We start from the raw sequence: 20,324 nt of genomic DNA on the forward strand, positions 1-20,324 counted from the left end.
TCATCTCACCTACGCATTTCGGTGCCACCTGCACCTTAATCATGGGGCTCTCGGCAGTTGGAAGACAGGAAATGGACTATTACCTGTATAACCCTTTGTGGCATGTGTCTGCCAGTAAACAGCATGCCGGGAGTAGTAGTCCCGATTCTTCTCCCCCAGTGGAGTCCGTTATTCCAACTCAAATTCATCTGCCAATGTTCAAATTATTCACTGCCCTCCGGTGGGCTTCTGGTTTATGAAACCGCTTCCCAATTTATATATTTCCTTGTGCTGGAACAGGCTGTGACTGTGCACAACCACACAGACCTTTCTTCGGTATTCACGGCGGTGCACTTCTCACGGCTGGAGCTGCCGTGTATTAATTGTTCCCAAAAAACCTCCGCGCTCAGAAATGCACTCCACACGAAAATGTTCAACAGAACCCTTTATTTCATGAAGCGGTTCAAAAAAGCCAGCCAATTCATCTCCCCTACGCGTTTCGGTGCCACCTGCACCTTAATCATGGGGCTCTCGGCAGTTGGAAGACAGGAAATGGACTATTACCTGTATAACCCTTTGTGGCATGTGTCTGCCAGTAAACAGCATGCCGGGAGTAGTAGTCCCGATTCTTCTCCCCCAGTGGAGTCCGTTATTCCAACTCAAATTCATCTGACATTTCCGTGTGGAGTGCATTTCTGAGCGCGGAGGTCAATGGGTGCATTGGCGATCTTTTTATTATCTTAGAGAGCCCTATAGAAACAGCTAGTACTTTTGTGGATGCTCTCAACAGAAATGATGTGAATCTTAGATTTTCTGGTCATATTAGTCAAACTTCTGTGAATTATTTAGATCTCACAGTATATATAGACAAGGATGGCAAAATGCAGACCAAGTTATATAGAAAAGAGACGGCAGGCAACTCCACACTTTTTGCCACGAGTAGTCATCCTCGCCAACTAATCGAGAGCATTCCTTATGGAGAATTGTTAAGATTAAGGAGGAATAATTCCAATGATGGTGATTTTGAGAGGGCAGCCGATTCTAGTCTACAGAGATTCAGGATAAGGGGTTACAGTGACAGTGCTCTGGCACACGCATATGAGAGAGCTACGAAGATGAGAAGAAATGAGCTGTTACAGTCCAAAAAGGCAGTGAAAGCTAATAATGGTTCTTTTCGCCTCATCACGACTTTCTCGCATAATGCAGGGCAAATCAAGAAGATACTCAAGAAAAACTGGAATATCTTATTGACTGACAATGTCATCAAGGCTGATTTACCTTCTAACCCCTTAGTTACCTTTAGAAAGGCCAGATCACTCAGGGACCATTTAGTCTCCAGCCATTACCAAGCACAGGTAGCAACCCCGAAATTGCCTGTCCTTAGTGGTTTCTATCCATGTGGCCGGTGCAAGGCTTGCAAATATAGTAAGCGGACGCTTACCTACAAGATACCTGGTCTGGCAACTCCGAAACGGATAATGAAATTCTTGACATGTTCCACGCCATATGCCATCTACTGCCTCACTTGCCCTTGTGGCTTGAAATATATTGGCAGCACGACCAATGCCGTGAAACTAAGAATTTTAGAGCACATGCGTGCCATTGCCAACAAAGATGAATCCTATCCTGTAGCCAGGCATTTTGAAAGGATGCACAAAAGTAACAGGGATCTGTTATCATATGCATGCCTTGATAGTGTACCGGCCAATATCAGAGGAGGGGATCGCCTCTTAAAACTTAGACGGCTGGAATCCAGGTACATAATTGATTTGCAAAGTAAAAGTCCACACGGCCTTAACATGCATGAGGAGTTATCAGTACATCTGGGCTGAGGATTGATGAACTTGCTTTCTTGCGAAATCTATAGAATTTTCACACAATAACTGTACCATTGAGCTTTTCCTTGTATTCATGAATTTTGTATTTTGTATCTAATATTTTTTCTGATAATGGGTTTTATTGATATTATGCATGACACATTTTATATGAATTAGGGTCATTCTGTTTGAGAGAAGAGCATTCTATGTATTTGAAGCTATTAACACATATATGCCCATTCAGGGCAAGATTTGAATTTGTGTGCGGATATATGGGCAATAGCAGGAGCAGTACTCTATGAATGGATTTATATTCAAGAGCGCTAATGTACATAAGCAAGTGTTATATCTATAACCCGTATTTGCATATTGTTAAAGTCATTGTAGCTTGTCTACACGCCACAAGAGGGCGGCTGTTCTTGGCGCTATGCATTGTACCATAGTCCTTTCCGCATTTCAGTTCTGTGATTATGTTTATGCTTCAGGTATGCCCATTCAGGGCGTGATTTCTTTCATTTATGTGCACACATTCGGACTATATCAGTTAATCATGGGAAACACATTGTGTTCGGAGTCCGGACCGTTGTGGTGAATGTTGAGAATGTACATATGTATTTACATTGAACAATTTTGGTTATACTTAAACCGGGGCTGCTTGTATGATCACTATTTAGTGATATTTACATCGTTATAAGATGGCGGCCACTTTTTACAATTGTATTATAGTCCTTCTTTGCACTTCACATTTTGAATGAAGTTTTTTAAGGCAGACGGGCGCCTCGGCTCTCTGCACAATTTGACAAAGCCCGATGGCGAAACGCGTCTTGTTGCTGTAAAGTTCCCGTAATAAAATCTTCGTGGAACTACCCCCTGCGTGTGCTACGTTCTTTATGGATTGAGTATCCGTGGATATTGGAAGCATTGATATATATATATATATATATATACATCTCACAAGGAGCAATTCAAACGAGAACATACAGTAGCCAACCGCAGGCAATACAATTTTGCACGCGAAAAGCTTTCACCCACCAAGATTAAAAATGAGCATTCCTTATGCAGAAAATGTAAGGATGAAGAGGAATTGCAGTGAAAGGGATGCTCTGGGTGTAGCACAGAATGCTTTAACTGAGAGATTCCTACAAAGAGGATACAGACAAGAAACATTAAATCAAGCAAAGAAAAAGGTAGATAGCTTAAAAAGAGAGACCTTGTTGAAGCCTGATGCAGACAAGATTAGAGAAAAGAAAAAAGATACGCAGGATAAAATAGGAATGATCACTGGGTATAATGCCTACCAGGCGAAAGTGAGAGATAGCCTGAGTAGACATTGGTACCTAGTGAAACAAGATCCAGTGCTGCAAGGTAAAGTGTCAAGAAGACCAATGATAACATCCAACAAGGCAAAATCAATGAGGGATGACCTATTCAAGACAAATCTGGAAGCCAAGAAGGGAGGAAGCTGGCTGAAAGCCAGCCCAGGCTTCCATAAGTGCTACAAATGTAAGGATTGCCGGTATGGCACAAATAAACACCAGGTCTTATCGCCTATACTAAACAGTCCTTGGAAAATCAGAACCCCATTAGGCTGCAAAAGTGAATATGTTGTCTACATTCTAAGATGTTCGTGTTCAAAGATGTACATTGGCAGTACTATTCATTTGGTTCATGTCCGTATTTTACAACATCTAAGGGTAGTAAAAAACAACGATAAGAACTATGTGGTAGCCCGACATATAAATGAGGAACACAAAGGAAATTTGAATGACTTGCCTATTTTGCAATAGACCAAGTTCCTAAAAATCTGAGAGGCGGTGACAGGGAGAGGAAACTCCGAAAACTAGAATCTAAGTACATACTCCTGTTTAATACCAAGACTCCCTATGGATTAAATGAGGAGGAAGACCTACATGTACATTTGGTGTAATTTAAAGTACCATTTCAAAGATTTTAAACACATACATTTTTTAAATGTTGTTAATCAGAGGAAGGAAGAAGACTATGTATGCATATGCAATAAGAAAATCTAAATCTATGTTGAGTAAATCAAATATCTCTATGACATCAAGAGTGTAGTTAAATGAAGACAAGGGTTAAGAAGAGTTATCACAGTGAGAAAAACAATAATACTGGTTTTACATTTAAAAACATGTTGCATATTGCAATAATTATATTGTTATCACTTGCACTTTACCTATTGGGTTTGCTATATTTGCACACAAATTTGAGATTCAATGTTTCAATGCATTGTATCTATGAATCATAATGTGAAAAAGCTCTAGAACTTTGTCAATCTAATTGCAATCTGGTCAATATTGGAATATTGTTTGCACTTTAATTGCAATTTTGCACGTGGTATTTTGTACTGGGAAACACTTGCACTTTATCGACTTTCACTTATGGACTAAATGAAATTGTTTGATTTATTGACAGAAATTGAAAGAGGATTATGTTTATGGGCACTGGCCCGTTATTTTCTTCGTGAAAGAATTTTGAGACCACAAATCTAAATGAGAATAAAAGGCACAAGACACATTGAATGCGCTAATTCTGGAGATGTTATCAATGGACATAGAGACAAAAAAGGTGTTTTCATTGAGACTACACTGAGGAAAAGTAATTGAAAGCTTCAAAACAAATGTTTTCTATGAATTAATAGTAAAAAAATCCAACGTGGTAATATACATGAAGAATTTGCAATGTAAATTTTGGTATAGCGCATGGGACAATTATGTCTTTTTTAATCTATAGTGATATTTTTAACAATTGGATTATTGAAGGTGTCTTGTAAATGTGGTGATTTCACGTATGCAATGACTAAGTCTTTCTTCCTTATTCATTTTGAAACTGATCATGTGATTTACGAGCCTCTGATTTTTAAAGTAAAGTCGGGAGTGGTTGGAATATATATATATATATATATATATATATATATATATATATATATATATATATATATATATACGCATACATACATATATAATCTTTTCCCATACCAGTGCAGCTCCCAAATGGAGGCTAAACAATGTAATTGCACACATAAAGACTATTTTTGCCAATACATAAAAACACAAGAGGGCAAGAAGTACTTGCACTCTTTTTTTTTTCAATGAGTAAAACACTCATTAAGAGCAAAGAAAAGACTTGCAAATAAGTAGACATTGTTAGCCTACAGGCTGCATTGCAAAACAATAGCATGGAAAATGAAAGCATTTTCAACCAAAAACTGGCACAGTACCTTTAAGGCAGCCATGACCCCCAGCTTCCCATCATGCCTCAGGGGTGACAGGTAGGTCAGTTGTTCTTTGCATAACCCTGAAGGTCAGGGCACAAAGATATCCTTTAACATTTCAGAAATAATCAAATTTGTATGGGGAGGTGGGTGGGTTGATTATGACTTTGATGAGGATACCCCTGGAAGAGAACTAGTATTACAGGTAAGTAACTTATCCTTCTCTTCCAGGGGATCCTCATCAATAGTCATAAGCACTGAATAGAATAGCAAGCCCATCAACCACCTGCAGTCAAATGAGAAACAGAGTGATCCAATCAACAACAACCGAAAAACCAGCTGTTGAACGGGTCTCGGGGGCGTGGCTTGGCCACCAACGAAAATGGACGTGTGAGCGCTACGCTCCATACCAGCCTTCCCCCTTTATCCTGATCACCCTTATCCTGGTGTCCCTGGTGGACTGGGACCGTTCACCCACCCAGCCGTGAACGTCAAGGATCGGCCCGGAGCGGTGGGGCCAGCTCGGCGGCGGTGGTGCAGCGCGCCGCAGACGGACTCCCGCGGGCGGCGCCGGCCATCTTTCTGCGGCCTGTGCGCCCGGCCTCATCCCCGGCCTCGATTGGTTGGCTGGCCGCCTTGAGGTGGGGGCCGGCCGGTCTCTGATTGCAGTGGGGGTCGGAGCTCCGGCGTCGCCTCCGGACGGAGGCGATTGGCGACAAGACGATCCGGGATCCTGTGGAGAACCTCCGTGGTGCCCGATCGGTGGAGGGGCCTCGCACCTCCCGTTGCTGCTGGGACCCGGCGGACGCGGTCACGGTGGGGCTGCGCACTTGAGTCATTGCAACTTGTGCCCCTCGGCGAGCCACCATCCGGGACCTGGAGGTTTGGGTGCATCCCCGGACCTATCTGGCTCTGCCGTGACTTTGTGGAGCTGGTTGGCTGGACCGAGGCGGGCCCTGACGGCCGCGGAGGGCCTGGGGGGGACGGCGTTGCGGGCTCCGGCGGTGGCGTGGACAAACTGCCGCGGCCTGCGGAGTCGCTCTCCTCTCCGTCTTTGGGACTGCGGTGTGGACCTATCGGCTGCTGTTGGCGGGGGACTTTGGAGCTCCGGTGAGGTGCCTGAGGGCCTGGCGGGGCCTAGTTGTGGAAGCGGCCGATTGACGAAGAGTGAGGGTATTGGCGCCTTCTAAGTGGGGCGGGCGCCGTCCGCCATTGGGACAGTAGCGCTGCGGCGGCCGCGCCCGCCACCACAAACCCGGTTTGCTTCTGATTCTGCGCGGGGGGCGGCTCGGCCTTGGAACTTTCTTGTGGCGTCTGCCCTGGGCTGCGCAGCGCAGCTGGTCGGATCTGGGAGCGGAGGCCTTAGTCTGTAGGTCAGCGACAGCGCTGGCACGTGCACGACCTTGGGAAGCGGACCTTGGTTCATGTGACTGAGATCCTGACCACCGGCTCAGTGGGGGCCTCTGGTGGATCTACCTCGGGGGACACTCCACGCCTACAGGCCAAGCGCTGGCAGACGGCTGCTATCATGGGGAAGCTGCGCCAGAAACCGCCTGCCGACCCTGCGGAGGACTTATCGGGCAGTCGGGACCCTGCCCCACCCGGTGACTCTGCGGTGGGCCTTCCGCAAAGCCAACTGGATCAGATCCTGAAAGCCATCACCGACACAAGGGAGGCCTTACACCACGACATCGCTCAGGTGTCCACGAGTTTGGGGCTTCTACGGGCGGACCACGGCAAACTAGCGGACTGGGTCAAGCAAACTGAGGCTCGGTTGGATACGCTGGAACCCACTCACAAGGCGTCGGAGGCCTCCCTGGGAGATCTGCAGCAGCGGGTACAGTTGCTTGAAAAGAGGGCAGAGGATGCAGAAGGACGCAATCGCCGTAACAATCTACGCGTGGTGGGCCTGCCTGAAAAAATTGAAGGCACTGACATGCTAGGCTACCTTGAAACCTGGCTCCGAGACGTGGTTGTTGCAGAGGGCCTGGTGCCATTTTACACACTGGAGCGAGCTCACCGCGTGCCGGCCCGCCCTCCTGCTGCTGGTCGACCCCCTCAGCCAGTTGTGGCACGCCTCTTGCACTTCAGGGACCGAGACATTATCTTACAGAGAGCGCGGGCACTGGGGCCCTACCAAGTGGACAATGCCCGAGTTTCCATCTACCCGGACTATTCCCTTGAGGTCCAGAGGCTGCGCTCCACCTTCATGGCGGTCAAGAAGGCTCTCCGTGAGGAAGGTATCCGCTACTCCCGTTTGTCTCCTGAAGAGGTGTGGGACTGGTTGGAATTGTACAGGGCCAGTGCGGACGCTCATCCGACATCTGGGGAGGTGCGGGACGCTGCGCCAAAGCCTCGACGAAACAGGAGAACCAGGAGACGGCCGACGGCTACTCGGACCCCCTCCATGTCGCAAACTGAACTGGAACGCAAGGAGGCCCTCAGGGCGGTCTCTACTATTTCCAGAGCGGCGGAGTCGATGTCGGCGGTGGAGTCGGGCTCCCACAGAGGCTCTGAGGATGGGACATCGGAGGGTTCGGGAGGTGGTGGCCCTGCGCCACCTCATGTCACGCCGGGGACTGCAGATGGCCTGCTTGACGAATGACCCCTGTATCTCCCTCGATGTGGTATTGTACATGTTGATATGATTTATGCTATGGGATGGGGGCAGGAATGTTTACCCCGGGCTGGCTGAGGGCTGTTGGGCTGATGCCGCGTATACTTAGTGGCTCCTGCCACTGACAAAGTGGGGGTAGGGGACACCCGGGGAATAATGTGGGAGGCCGGGCTAACGACATACGTGAGTTCACTGTCCCTGTGGTGTGGTGCCGACCCCCCCGATCTCACACTTACTGTGAGACTCTGGTAGTTGCCAGAGACTGTTTTCATTGGGGAATCTGTATTTGGATGGGTTCCTGTGGTTTAGTGCCTATTCTGGGGGTGGGTGTGAAGAGGGTTTGTTGGGTTGTTTCGGGACTCAGGTTTTGGGGTATTGTCAGTGCGTCTGGGGCTTTACCACTAACTCAAACTGTATCTGCTATTTTGAATGGGGACCCTACCTGAATTGAAATGTGTAACTTGGAATATACGGGGACTGAACTCCATGCTGAAACGTCATAAAGTGCATGCCTATCTTGTTTGCAGAGGGATCCAAGTAGCTTTCATGCAAGAAACGCATATTGACCAGACGGAGGGGCGGGCTTTGCAGCGTAGGTGGCGGGGCCAACTGTTTTACACTACATACTCGGCCTTTGCACGGGGGTTTTTAATCTGGGTGAGAGCAGGGGTTCCTTTTCAGCCCTTGGTGACGGTGGTGGATCCTGAGGGGAGATTTGTGGCTGTGCAGGGCCGACTAGATGGGAGGGATTTGACGCTTTGCAGTGTTTATGCCCCGAATGTAGAGCAGTCTGCCTTCTTCACGCGATTATCGGGGAAACTGGCGGAAGTCTTAGCAAGCACGGTCTTGCTTGGAGGGGATTTTAATTCAGTGTTAGACGTGGAGTTAGACAGATCACACCCACCACTGGCGCAGTCTGTGGTTCATAGGCTGGCGAAGAGCAGGCGAGAGTGGCAAGGTAGATGGGGCCTGGTTGATGCATGGCGCACACAACACCATGCTAAGAGGGATTTTTCCTTTTACTCCCCCCACACGCTCTGCATGTCCGACTTGACAGCATTCTCTGCTCACCAGACGTTCAGTGTTTGATCCGCCACAGCGAGTATTTGGCTAAAACGATATCTGACCATAACCCTTGCTTGGTGGTGGTCCAGTGGACTCGGCAGCGTCAAGCTATCCCCACGTGGCGGCTGAACCCGCTGGCGCTGGAAGACACAGATTTTAAGGCTGTTGTGCGATCCGGGGTGAAGTGCTATTTTGCCGCAAATGAGGGCATGGCGTCGAGTAGGGCCCTGGAGTGGGACACCTTTAAGGTGGTAATTAGGGGAGTTTGTATCTCTGCTACCGCAGGAGCCCGCAAGACCCTCCTGCAGGATCTCGCACTGAGCGAGGATCGCTTGCGCGCGGCAGAGCGAACTAGCCATGAGGATCCTGAGGCTCACGGGGCCGTTTCGGCTGCGCGCGAGGAAGTTGCGTCGCAGATGGAGAAGCTCCGCTGCTTTGATCATAAGGAGTTTCTTGTTAGGGCCCATGCTGAGCGCGACAAGGTGGGCTCCCTACTGGCTTGGCTGGCCAACCCTGGGACTCGTGGTACTCCGATCGTGGTTTTAGCTACAGCGGAGGGGCGCCTGGTCTACACTCAATCAGAGATCAACGCCCAGTTCCTCGAGTACTATGAGCACCTCTATAGGAGCACGATGCCAAGTGCACCTGCGGAGCTTGACGACTTCTTGCTTGCGGCGCGGCTCCCCCAGCTCGATCCGGACCATGTGGACCGCTTGGGCGGGTAGATCTCTGAAGGGGAGATACGCGCAGCTATTAAACACATGGCTCGCCGCAAGACCCCTGGCGTGGATGGTCTACCGATTGAGTTTTATGTGGCTTATGCGGATGTGCTGCTCCCACGATTACATGCTGTTTTCCGGGAGGCCTGGGATACCGGGGCTTTACCTGCGACTGCACGTGAGGCTTTAGTGATACCCTTAGTGAAACGTGGTGGCGACGCCAGCTCTCGCTCGGCCTATCGCCCGCTCTCCATGCTCACGACTGACTACAAGATCCTGAGTAAGGTCCTCGCGACACGGCTTCTTGCTCATATGCGGGCTTTGGTACATCCCGATCAGGCGGGCTTCATTCCCCAACGCACCACTGCCACCTGTGTGCGTTGACTGCTTTGGGTCATGGGGGGCGATGTTGGAGACCTCACGGAAGCCGCTGTACTTTCGATTGACATCGAGAAGGCCTTTGACAGCGTGGAGTGGCCGTACCTGCTCCGTGTGTTGGAAGCATTTGGACTGGGTGAGCGGTTTGTGAAGTTGACTGCCTTGCTTTATACTGCAGCCACGGCTCGAGTCAAGACGGGTGCCACGATCTCGGCCGCGTACCAGGTTGGTCGTGGGATGCGACAGGGATGCTCCTTATCCCTTCTATTGTTCGCGCTGGCCATCGAACCACTTGCGGCTCATTCCCGGATGGGCGGGGCTTTTTGAAGGCCTGTCGCTGAGGGGTGACTCCCATTACATTTCCCTCTATGCGGACGATTTGTTGATGTTCTTGGCGAATACCGGCAGTTCACTTTGTGGTGCCAGACGCTTGCTCCTTGACTTTGGCTGCCTCTCGGGACTGCGAGTCAACTGGGGAAAGTCTTGCCTTTTCCCGGTGACTCCGAAGGAGGACGAACCCCAGCTGGAGGGGGACCTTCGCTGGGAACACCGTTGCCTCCCCTACCTGGGCACGCATATCTATCCCTCTTCACTAGCTCTTTTAGAGGGTAACATCAATAGAGCGATCAGAAACTTGCAGGGCTCCATGGGATTCTGGCGGACACTGCCCCTGTCGGTCGCGGGGCGGGTGGCGTTGCTGAAAATGGTGGCGCTACCCCGCTTATTGTATTTGTTCCGCACCCTGCCAGTCTGGGTTCCAGCGACGGTTTTTCGCAGACTCCGATCTTTAACCTCAGGGTTTGTCTGGGGATCGGGCAGGCGTCGTGCTGCTCCGACCACTTTGATGCGCCCTAGGGCGGATGGGGGGCTTGCGGTCCCGGATTTCGAATGGTATTACCTAGCGGCGCAACTACAGTGGCTCACCCAGGCGGTGGCTCGGGAATTCCGGGGACCAGAGGGGCTGCAGGGCAGGCTGTTTCCCAGGCATATCATCTCTTTTATAATCCTGGGCCAGAAGTTGGACCTAACTCAGCTCACACTTGAGGAGCGTACTCTCGGTAGTTGTTGGCTTCGCTGCCACAGGCGCTCTGGTACCGCTCGCCCGTATGCCCCTGATATTCCTTTGGGGATGTGCACGGCCCTCCCGCATGGGGTGATTGGTCGGCTCTGGCAACCTGGGAGGAACTGGGACTGCATATGATTGGAGACCTTTACAACGAGGGTGCGCTACTCATGTTCCAAGAGTTAAAAGACACTTATGACCTCCCGAGAGGAGATTATTTGCTACATGCCGCGCTGGTGGCCAGTATTCGGAAACACTGGAGGGGGGGACTCACTGAACCACCGACATCTGCGGGTTGCCAGTATGTGGTCATGGCGGCTGGTACGTTCAAGGCCATCACTTGCCTCTATCGGAGGCTCTCGACCGAAACCCTGTTACCCATGGATGGACTACGAACCAAATGGGAACGTGACATTGGGCGACCGATCCCCGAGACAACATGGCCGCAGTTTGGGAGTCGCGCCTGGAAGGGCACTAGAAATGCCAGGTTCCAGTTGGTTCAGTTCTTTACGCTGCACCGCGCATCCTTGACGCCTGTTAAGATTTCACAATATTTTGCGGGCTCATCATTGCTCTGTCCGCGATGTGGGACGACCGGGGCTGATTTCGCTCATATGTTTTGGTCCTGTGGTGGATTAACTGGATACTGGGGAGCGGTGCTGGCTTGACTGAATGCTGTCACGGACCGGCAGATAGCGGTGGATATGGGCACCTGCTTGTTACTGTGGTTCCCTCACACCCCCCGAACAAGGGTCACTAGCAAGTTCTATGATTTGGGCCTGATTTTGGCTAAAAGGGAGATCACCATGCACTGGAAATCCAGCCAGGGTCCCAGCTACTTGCGATGGAAAGCCACTCTTCAGCGCTGGGCGAGGGCTGAGTGTACACTTAGAATGCAGCAGGCCAGGCGCTTAGACTACGACAAAGCCTTGGATGTAGCCAGAGCATGGGAGGCCTTGGTAGTGGCGCTTCAGAGACCTGAGGGTAGTTCAAGCGAGGAGGAGGAGGAGGAGGCAGCGTAGAGTTGGCATACTTCCGAAGAAAACGCATGACTGGTGCACACACGGCATGGGATCTGGGGTACCGATCTCCCCGCTACGATTGACTGTGCTTGGAAGCAATACTGGAGGAAGAGTTTCAACTGATAGTATGTTTATTTAAGAGGGACTGAGGGCGCACTGACAGGGGTGGGAGGGGTGGAGGGTGGGGAATCTCCCGGGTTTGTTCTATAAACGGCATAAATACAAAATGTGATATCATCCTGGGTTATTAATGACTGAGGCACTGTGTTGCCACATGTACCTTTTTTGGATTTGCTTGCCAATACATTTTTTTTACAAAAAAAACACACAAAAAACAGCTGTTGAACGGATTTCTCATGGAGGCTTGCCCTACTTGAGTGTCGCCCTAGTATCTGAGACAAGACAGTAGTGCCTAATAAATGTGTGTACTGATCTCCAAGTGGCCGCTTTACAGATCTCGGAGAGCGGTACATTATTGAGGAAAGCAGTTGTGGCCGCTTTTCCTCTTGTGGAATGAGCTTTGGGAGTGGATAAGAGTGGTTTCCCTGTTAACTGGTAAGCTAATTTAATGCAAGAAACTATCCATCTGGAGATGGATGGAGTAGTTTCTTACCTGTAACTCCAGTTCTGTAGTAGGGGTATCTATGTTATAGTCATAATCTAGTGAATAGTCCCGCTCATGTGCGGGGACCCCGGAGCAATCAAAAATAATCTCTTAAGCTGTCTTCTGTGCAGTCCTGCATAGACACTTAAGAGAGAATTAAAGACAAATAATGCAGCCTATACCGGCAAGGCTACACTGTCCAGTACTTCAACTAGAAATGCAAAGGATATTCCACCAATATCATATTCAGCACAGTCTGCCAAATTTCACCCATAGAGAAACTTCCCCCTTCACAAAATCCTTGGAATGATAGAGAGGAAGGGATGGACAGACAAGCTCCTCATAGGCTGCCATTATGTGGCTTAAAAAGGGATACCGTGCCTTTAAGGAAACTTTCCAGAACTCTCGGTATCCCAGAATACACAGCCACTCCCTCCACTTTCAGTTCTTTTTTCCGGCTCCTGCTAGCAGGACCCTGGAGCATTGAGCTCTCCCTTTTTGGGTGTTTTGTCTAATTTTTTGCTCTTTTCTAGTGTTTAGAGTGTTTCACTCAACGTGTTTTTGTTCCTTCTTCCTTTTGCTGGACTTTTCTGGTGAGTTTGGCCACTCTTTTGTCAGATATGCCTTCCTTATTTGACAAATGCCCTGAGTGTGCCAGGAAGAAGGCCAAATCTGATCCACACAGGGTGTGTATCCTCTGTCTCCCTTCTTCTCATGTCCCTGTGGATTGTGAGATCTGCCAGCAGTTCTCCAACAGGACCCTGAAGGACAGGGAGAAGACTCGGCTCCGAGGACTGGAGCAAAGAAGACAGCAAGGTCAAGGTGGGTCTGGGCATGGAGAGGCCTCTGGGGGGCTCCCCAGGAGAGAGAAGGCCAGAAAACGGCTCAGGTCTCCGTCGACAGCCTCGACGTCGGCGTCGAGAGGGATGGCCACCGTCTGCGCCCCGTCGCCGTTCGACGTCGAGGGGAGTGACGTCGAGACCTCTGACGAGGTCAACGTCGAGGACCGCTTCGTCGTCGAGAGGCCATCGACGTCGGGAAGGGTCTGGAAGGCACCGGCGCTCGCGGTCGAGGCGACACCGCCGTTCGGCGTCTACTGGACGTTCGTCGTTGAGACGTAGATCATCGACATCGAGAAGACGATCATCGACGTCGAGAAGATGATCATCGACGTCGAGAAGACGATCATCGACGTCGAGAATACGATCGACGCCGAGACGCTCGACGTCGAAGAGGAGGTCAGCGTCGAGAAGGACCTGCTCTCCGTTGGACAGCAGGTCCGGTCTGCACGGCAGCCTCCTGTGTGGCTTCAGTGAGATATGTAGAAGGTCCGGGTTCCCACACTGCCTCGGCCATTCCGGAGCAATTAGTATCATTGTGGTGTCCGAGTGTGACAGTTTGGTCACCACTTTCGGGATGAGAGGCAGGGGTGGAAAAGCGTACACAAATGCCCTTGTCCAGTTGATCAAAAGGGCATTCCCCCTCGATCCTGGTTGGTAGTATCTTGAGGGGAAGTCTTGGCATTTTTTGTTTTCCTCGTCTGCGAACAGGTCTATGCTTGCGTGGCCCGAAGCTTGGAAGATGTCGTCTACCACTTCGTTGTTGAGAACCCAGTCCTGCTGCTCTGCGAAGTGGCGACTGAGAGCGTCCGCTTGAGAATTCTGCTCCCCCGGCAGATGAACTGCTGTGATGGATGGCTTCCTCGTCAGCAGCCAGTTCTAAAGGGACTGTGCTTCCAATGACAGAGTCCTCGATCGAGTTCCCCCCTGCTTGTTCAGGTAGTACATTGTGGTGGTATTGTCCGTTTGTACTAGGATGGGACTCGCTTGAATCGAAGGGAGGAACGCCTTGAGAGCCAGATGAACAGCCTTGAGTTCTAGCATGTTGATATGGTACAATTGCTCTTTGGAGGACGACAGGCCTTGCGTCTGTAGAGAGCCCATGTGGGCTCCCCATCCTCGTAGAGATGCGTCTGTGATCAGAGTCTGAGAAGGAGGAGTTTGATGGAATGGAACTCCTACTTCCAGGTTGTCTCTCTTCATCCACCACTGGATTGATGCTTTGGCAGCATGTGATAGACAGATCTTGTCATCCCAGCGAGACGACCGCTGATCCCACTTGTCCTCCAGATCCTGCTGCAGAGGACGCATTTTCAATCTGGCATTGGGCACCAGAAAAATGCAGGATGCCATCGATCCGTGTACAGATACTATCTGACGCACTGACGACAAGTTGTTTTTTAGAATGTTTCTGCATTTCTGAATGAGGGATAATTGTCTCTCCTCTGAACGAAACACTTTTCCTTGCTCGAAGTCTATCAGCGCTCCCAAATAGTGGATTGTTTGAGTGGGCTGTTGCGTTGACTTTTGGTAGTTCACGTGTAGGCCCAACTTTTGATAGAGCCGTAGACACTGCTGGGAATGGTTCTTCACCCCCTGGGGAGTCGGTCCATTGATCAACCAATCGTCTAGATAAGGGTAGAGAAGATGCCCCTGGGCCGCAGAGCAGCTGCTACCACCGCCATGCACTTTGTGAACACCCGGGCTGTTCCAACGCCAACAGAGTCTTGGCTTTGGAAGTTGAAGAGCGGCGCTCCTGCGCCCAGTCCCTCAATGACGATCCCGCCGTCGGAGTCTTCGACGTCAAGCCCGACGCCGAAGGGGAACATATCGGGACCTTGCTCCTCGACGTCGAACGTGCCCTTTTCTTGGTCTTCACCGGAGACCTACCTCTTTCTGAGAGGCCATAAAGCCGGATTCTCTCCCTGTCCTTGAGAGTTCTTTTAGACAGCTTCCTGCAGTGTAGACAGGAGGTAGGAGAGTGTGAATCAGGAAGACAGAGAATACACACCTCATGTGTGTCTGTCTTAGCCTTCTTTTTGCCACAGGCAGGGCAAGGATCGAATAAAGAAGGCATTTTTGACAGAAATAAAATACTTCTGCCACAAAAAAATGAGTTAACCTGCACTCAAAAAGTCAAAAGACATCAAGAGAAGCCAAGAAAAACCCCCAAAAATTGAGAATTTTTGACAGAAAAGCCCAAAAATAGAGAGCTGTGAATCCAGGGTGCTGACAGAAGGAGCCGGAAAGAACAACTGACCTAACCGTCACCCCTGAGGTATGATGGGAAGCTGGGGGTCATAGCTGCCTTAAAGGCACGGTGCCAGTTTTTGGTTGAAAATGCTTTCGTTTTCCATGCTATTGTTTTGCAATGCAGCCTGCAGGCTAACAATGTCTACTTATTTGCAAGTCTTTTCTTTGCGCTTTATGAGTATTTTACTCATTAAAAAACAGAGTTCAGGTACTACTTGCACATCTTGTGTTTTTATGTATTGCCAAAGATAGTCTGTATGTGTGGAATTACATTGTTTAGCCTCGACTTGAAGGTAAGTGCCCAGTAAAATGTCCCAATTTAATGAATTTTAAAGACGGGAGGCATCCGGTAGGAGCAAGCCACAGGTAGCAGCTGCTATCCATCGCTGTGCTACCCTGGGCACTGTTCTTGCTGCATCTGATCTCAAGGACTATGGAGGCAGCAGTAGGCTCTAACTGCCCTGTTTGCTTTCTGAAGTTCCCAATCCTCTCTCTTTACCCTGGCCTTCTCTCTCTTAGATCCTAAGTAAGTTGCTCCTGAGTTAAGGATGAAACAAGGGGTATGTGATGTCACTTCTGCTACCTCCTTTCATTTTGGTAAATTGACTGATTTGGAGGGCTGAATGACTTTGAGAATCAAGGTCTGTAAAAGCTATGGTGTATGCATATTGAATTCACAGCTACGGACTTCCGGGAAAAACCAGTACACGTTTTTTAAGTTACTCCAAACTAGCTTCTCCAGCTCTTGAACAACTATCTATTCTGAATGAAATGCCAAGGGAGGTGAACCAGGTAGGTCAGTCACTATCATTTGGCACCTGCTGGAGGACTAAGTGGTAGGAAAGACCAGGGAACGGACGAGGAGACTATCTATATTATCAACCTTATTTTTGGGATACCAGCCAGTAGCAATCTCAGAGGATCTGTGCTAGGTCCTAATAATGTTTATTATGAAGTACTCTTGCAAAGGAAACAGTTAACTTAACTGTCTAACAGATTTCCAGTCTCTGTAAATTGACTATGGAAAGCACTAGATTTAAGGGCCCTCTGAAAAACAGACGCAGCTTCATCTTAATACCAGGCGAATAGTTCATACGGGGTGCTCTCGTTTTGATTCGAGGAGATTATCTGTGTAAGCTGGGAACTGGGAAGTACAGATGGTTTTGAATACAAGGTCAACTTGGAGTGAGAGGATGATAAGCAATCAGCCTTTCTTGCATTTAATTCCTTTCAGCCACTCCTGTCCCTCAGGATGTTTACCACCAGATCTACTGAGTGGTAATCTTTGCACTGAATACAATTCTGTAATTTATCTTTCATCGTATAAGACTAATTTTTGCCCAGCACAACCTTTGCCAAATGGTATCTTGGTGCTCAGGAAGTTGTCATTAAACAGTATATCAATAGACAGCATGCTGTTGAAAAAACTTATAGCATCAGCACTCCCTAGAGCATCATCATCATCAACCAACTTGTGTAAGTCATCCAGCACAGATGACATTTCTCATTCTGTGGCCTTTAGGTGGGTAGCATCACACCTGGAGTTTAACTTTGAGCCATAATATACTATTAATTATTTGATCTCAATAGTTTCCATGCAGAATTAGTCAATTAACCTGCTGCTGGAATTTGGTACTGTATGAGATATTTTTACTTTTTAGCTGAGACATTTTGTTTACTGGTCACATTTTAATTTGAACTATTATGATGTAAAATGTTTTTATCTTTTTCTTTCTGTGAATAACTTTTATGGCTGCCACAATGCTGCTGAATAAAGTTTCAAATTGAATATCCAATTAACGATTGCTCTGCTTCTTTCAAAATTACCTGGTTTCAGAGTTTTACCTTTCAAACACGCACTCAAATAGCGTTACGTTTTAATCTCTTTACCTCCCCCTAGTGATTGTGAAACTTTATCAATGATTCTAAGCTTATTTTAAAAAAATTAAAAAAAATAAACCTTAAAGCTTTTTCCGAAGTCAATCTAAAGTGGGCTTTAATCCGTTTTTTAGGTAGAGGCCAGGTAGTGCTCAATCTCTCTCTCTCTCACACACACACATTCTTTGAGCTTGAGGTACTGGTGTACTATTAGCCAGTGGTAGTTCGCATAGGGCATGCTGCGGGCGGGGGAGGGGCAGGGTGGGGGGTAGTAAACTTGGACATATGACGGAATGGAGGAACATAATAATTACTTTCCTCTGTTCCGTCGTATGTCCGAGCTTATTAACCCCATCCTTCCCCTCCCCCGCTCCACCCCACCGCATGCTCTATGCGAGCTGCCACTGCTATTAGCATTTGCAAGCCAACACGAATTTGAATACAATTGTCATTGCAAACTGTGTATTAAGAGGTTGAATCACAAACTGGACTTTCACAGCAGGTTGTACAGCGCCCTGCCTAATAAATGTTAATCAAGCAGATCACACTTTGTGACTTCATGTGATTGACTGCAAATGCAGGGATGGAGGTCTGCAAGGGACAGCAGACTTTCATCCATTCGTCTCCATTCCCAAATGGGAAATACACATATTTTTTGAATAGCCTGTGCCCATTAAGGCGACAGGTACTTCTTCTTCAGCTTGATGGTCGGCTTCTTTACGACAAACTGAGAGGGGAGTATAATCCCACGTATTGCTAAATTGTAATTAGACTACAGGAGTTTGTTTTCAATGTGGAATATGTCTCTGGCTTAAGAAATGTGACAGCAGATTGTCTGTCACCATTGCCTCTCAACGATCAGGCATCTGAAGACTATGGTGAGGCGTGTGTGGTATCCAATGTAGTAGTAGCTACATGTGAGAGTGTTTGTTTATTACATATCGCATTTATCACTCTGAATATTGTCCACTGGTTTTCCCTCCTTTTCTGGCTGACAGCACTGCCCCTGCCCGATGGCACTTTTGCAGGTGTTTCAGGTTCTGCAAGTTCTAGGCTTATCTAGCTTCTGACCTTGTGGGCGGCTTTCAGACCCAAACCGGGCTGCAAGTGCCATTCTGCTTCCTTTGACCCTTGCTGGCCATTCGTCTGCTCCCAGTGCCCCTACCGTGTGGCATCCCAAGGACAATGTCTGAGCAGATCTTCTACCTAGGTTATTATTTTCTCTGGGTCCCATTTTTGGCTGCCTCTGCCATTCTGCCAAAGATTTACCAATCAGAGGCAGCTCTCCCTTCCACCCGATCAGGAGAAAGCCTGCTGCTCTAGTGTAATGTGGCCCAAGACCTGCTTTGCACGCATGTTATGTTTGCATGGTTTATTAGAAGTTTAAACGCCATTTTAGCTTTTGCCGCTTTGGCACACGACACTGCATAGCTGTTTTTGTAAGTTAGGCTTCGTGAAGGTCTACACATGAGAAAAGGTTTGTCTACGACATCTCTAACTTACATTGTGCCCCTAGTCCGCACAGTGAGTACTGAAGCAGTCAAGGTTACCAAAACATGGTAGCTGTTGTTCAACATGATCGAGTAACGCTTTCTAGACTCAACAAGTTGGCAGCTGTGAGCCAACTGAGATTCTAGCGCCCTTATTATTGCACACTTGCCATGATTTCACACACTTGGAAGATTTTCCGTTTCCAGGGATGCAGAGAGCTTATGCTGATCCAGATGTGGTTTACTCTTACTGAGCGGAAAGGTAATGGGGTCCCCCAAACAAGCCTAAGAGACCTTCTTTAGTTTATAATACATAGTTCCTATGGGTGTTAAAACCAGGCGCTATAACACCTGTTTTCACCATCATTGTAATATGATTTCTCCTTTTGTATTTTATGGAATTGTAACAATGCTGACCACAATATTTCTAATCTTATGTCTGCTTATGTTGGCTAAGATACTGCACATGAGATCACGTCGTTAAAATAAAATTTTTTACCTTACTGTGTCTCTTATTTACTCCTGTTGTGGATTGGTACGCGAGTATAACAAAAGAGTGTGCTCACTTCCCACCATTCCTGAGTTTGTACTAAGTCGCATGTTCTAGGTTGTCTAATCATCGGTTACTTTGCTATAGGATGAAGAGCTAATGTGACACTGATGCTAGCTGGTTGGGGTTTTTCTAGGTAATGAGGTGAGTTTCTGGTACACCACAATTCACTGATATCCTAGGTCTCTGTGCACAGTTCTGTGTATGAGCAGGATCCTTGCAACATGGTGCCACCAACGAGTGTGGTCTTATTGTGAGACACTTGAGTAGTGCTTATATCAGTCTACGACCCCCTCACTATTGTTTCCGGTTGACAGTGGTGACGGATAAAACATACCTATAGTTACATAGGTCTTTTCAAGCTTGATAAAATAAAAACGGTTTTCTATTGAATTACTACCCAGTTGTGCCTTTTTCTATTGCATTGTACTTATCTTACACTGTGTCGTTATGGCTGCAGTGGATATCCCAGTATACAGCCGATTGGCTGTGCGCAATCATTTGCATAATTTCCAAGTCTCTTTAGAAAGTCAGGCAGTGGTTTTTGTTGTATCTGCTGACGCAGCATACCCGTTTGAGTTGTTTTACTCATGGGTCATGTTTCTTGCGGTTGATGCTGGTATTGGTGTATTTCACACTTACACTTCGTCTGCTGTACCTGTAGAGTACGCTCCATATCGGACACAGGAAGTTCCAATTTCTGTTTAGCAGCATGCCTTTTGGTTTAATGGCACCCTTCCCCACAGTTTGATGGCGGTCAGACAAGGACCGTTGTCAATTGCAGGCGCTTCTTGGCCTGTTTTAGCTAGTTATACTCT

General features: G+C 48.2%; 1 protein-coding gene across 1 annotated transcript in view; it reads right to left on the minus strand.

The window, feature by feature from the left end:
* Positions 1-20,324, minus strand: part of CACNA1A (calcium voltage-gated channel subunit alpha1 A) — a 1,120,700-nt gene that overhangs the window by 839,366 nt on the left and 261,010 nt on the right. The window lies entirely within an intron of this gene.

This window comes from Lissotriton helveticus, chromosome 1_1 (genome assembly GCF_964261635.1).
Source record: "Lissotriton helveticus chromosome 1_1, aLisHel1.1, whole genome shotgun sequence".
Lineage (NCBI taxonomy): Eukaryota > Metazoa > Chordata > Amphibia > Caudata > Salamandridae > Lissotriton > Lissotriton helveticus.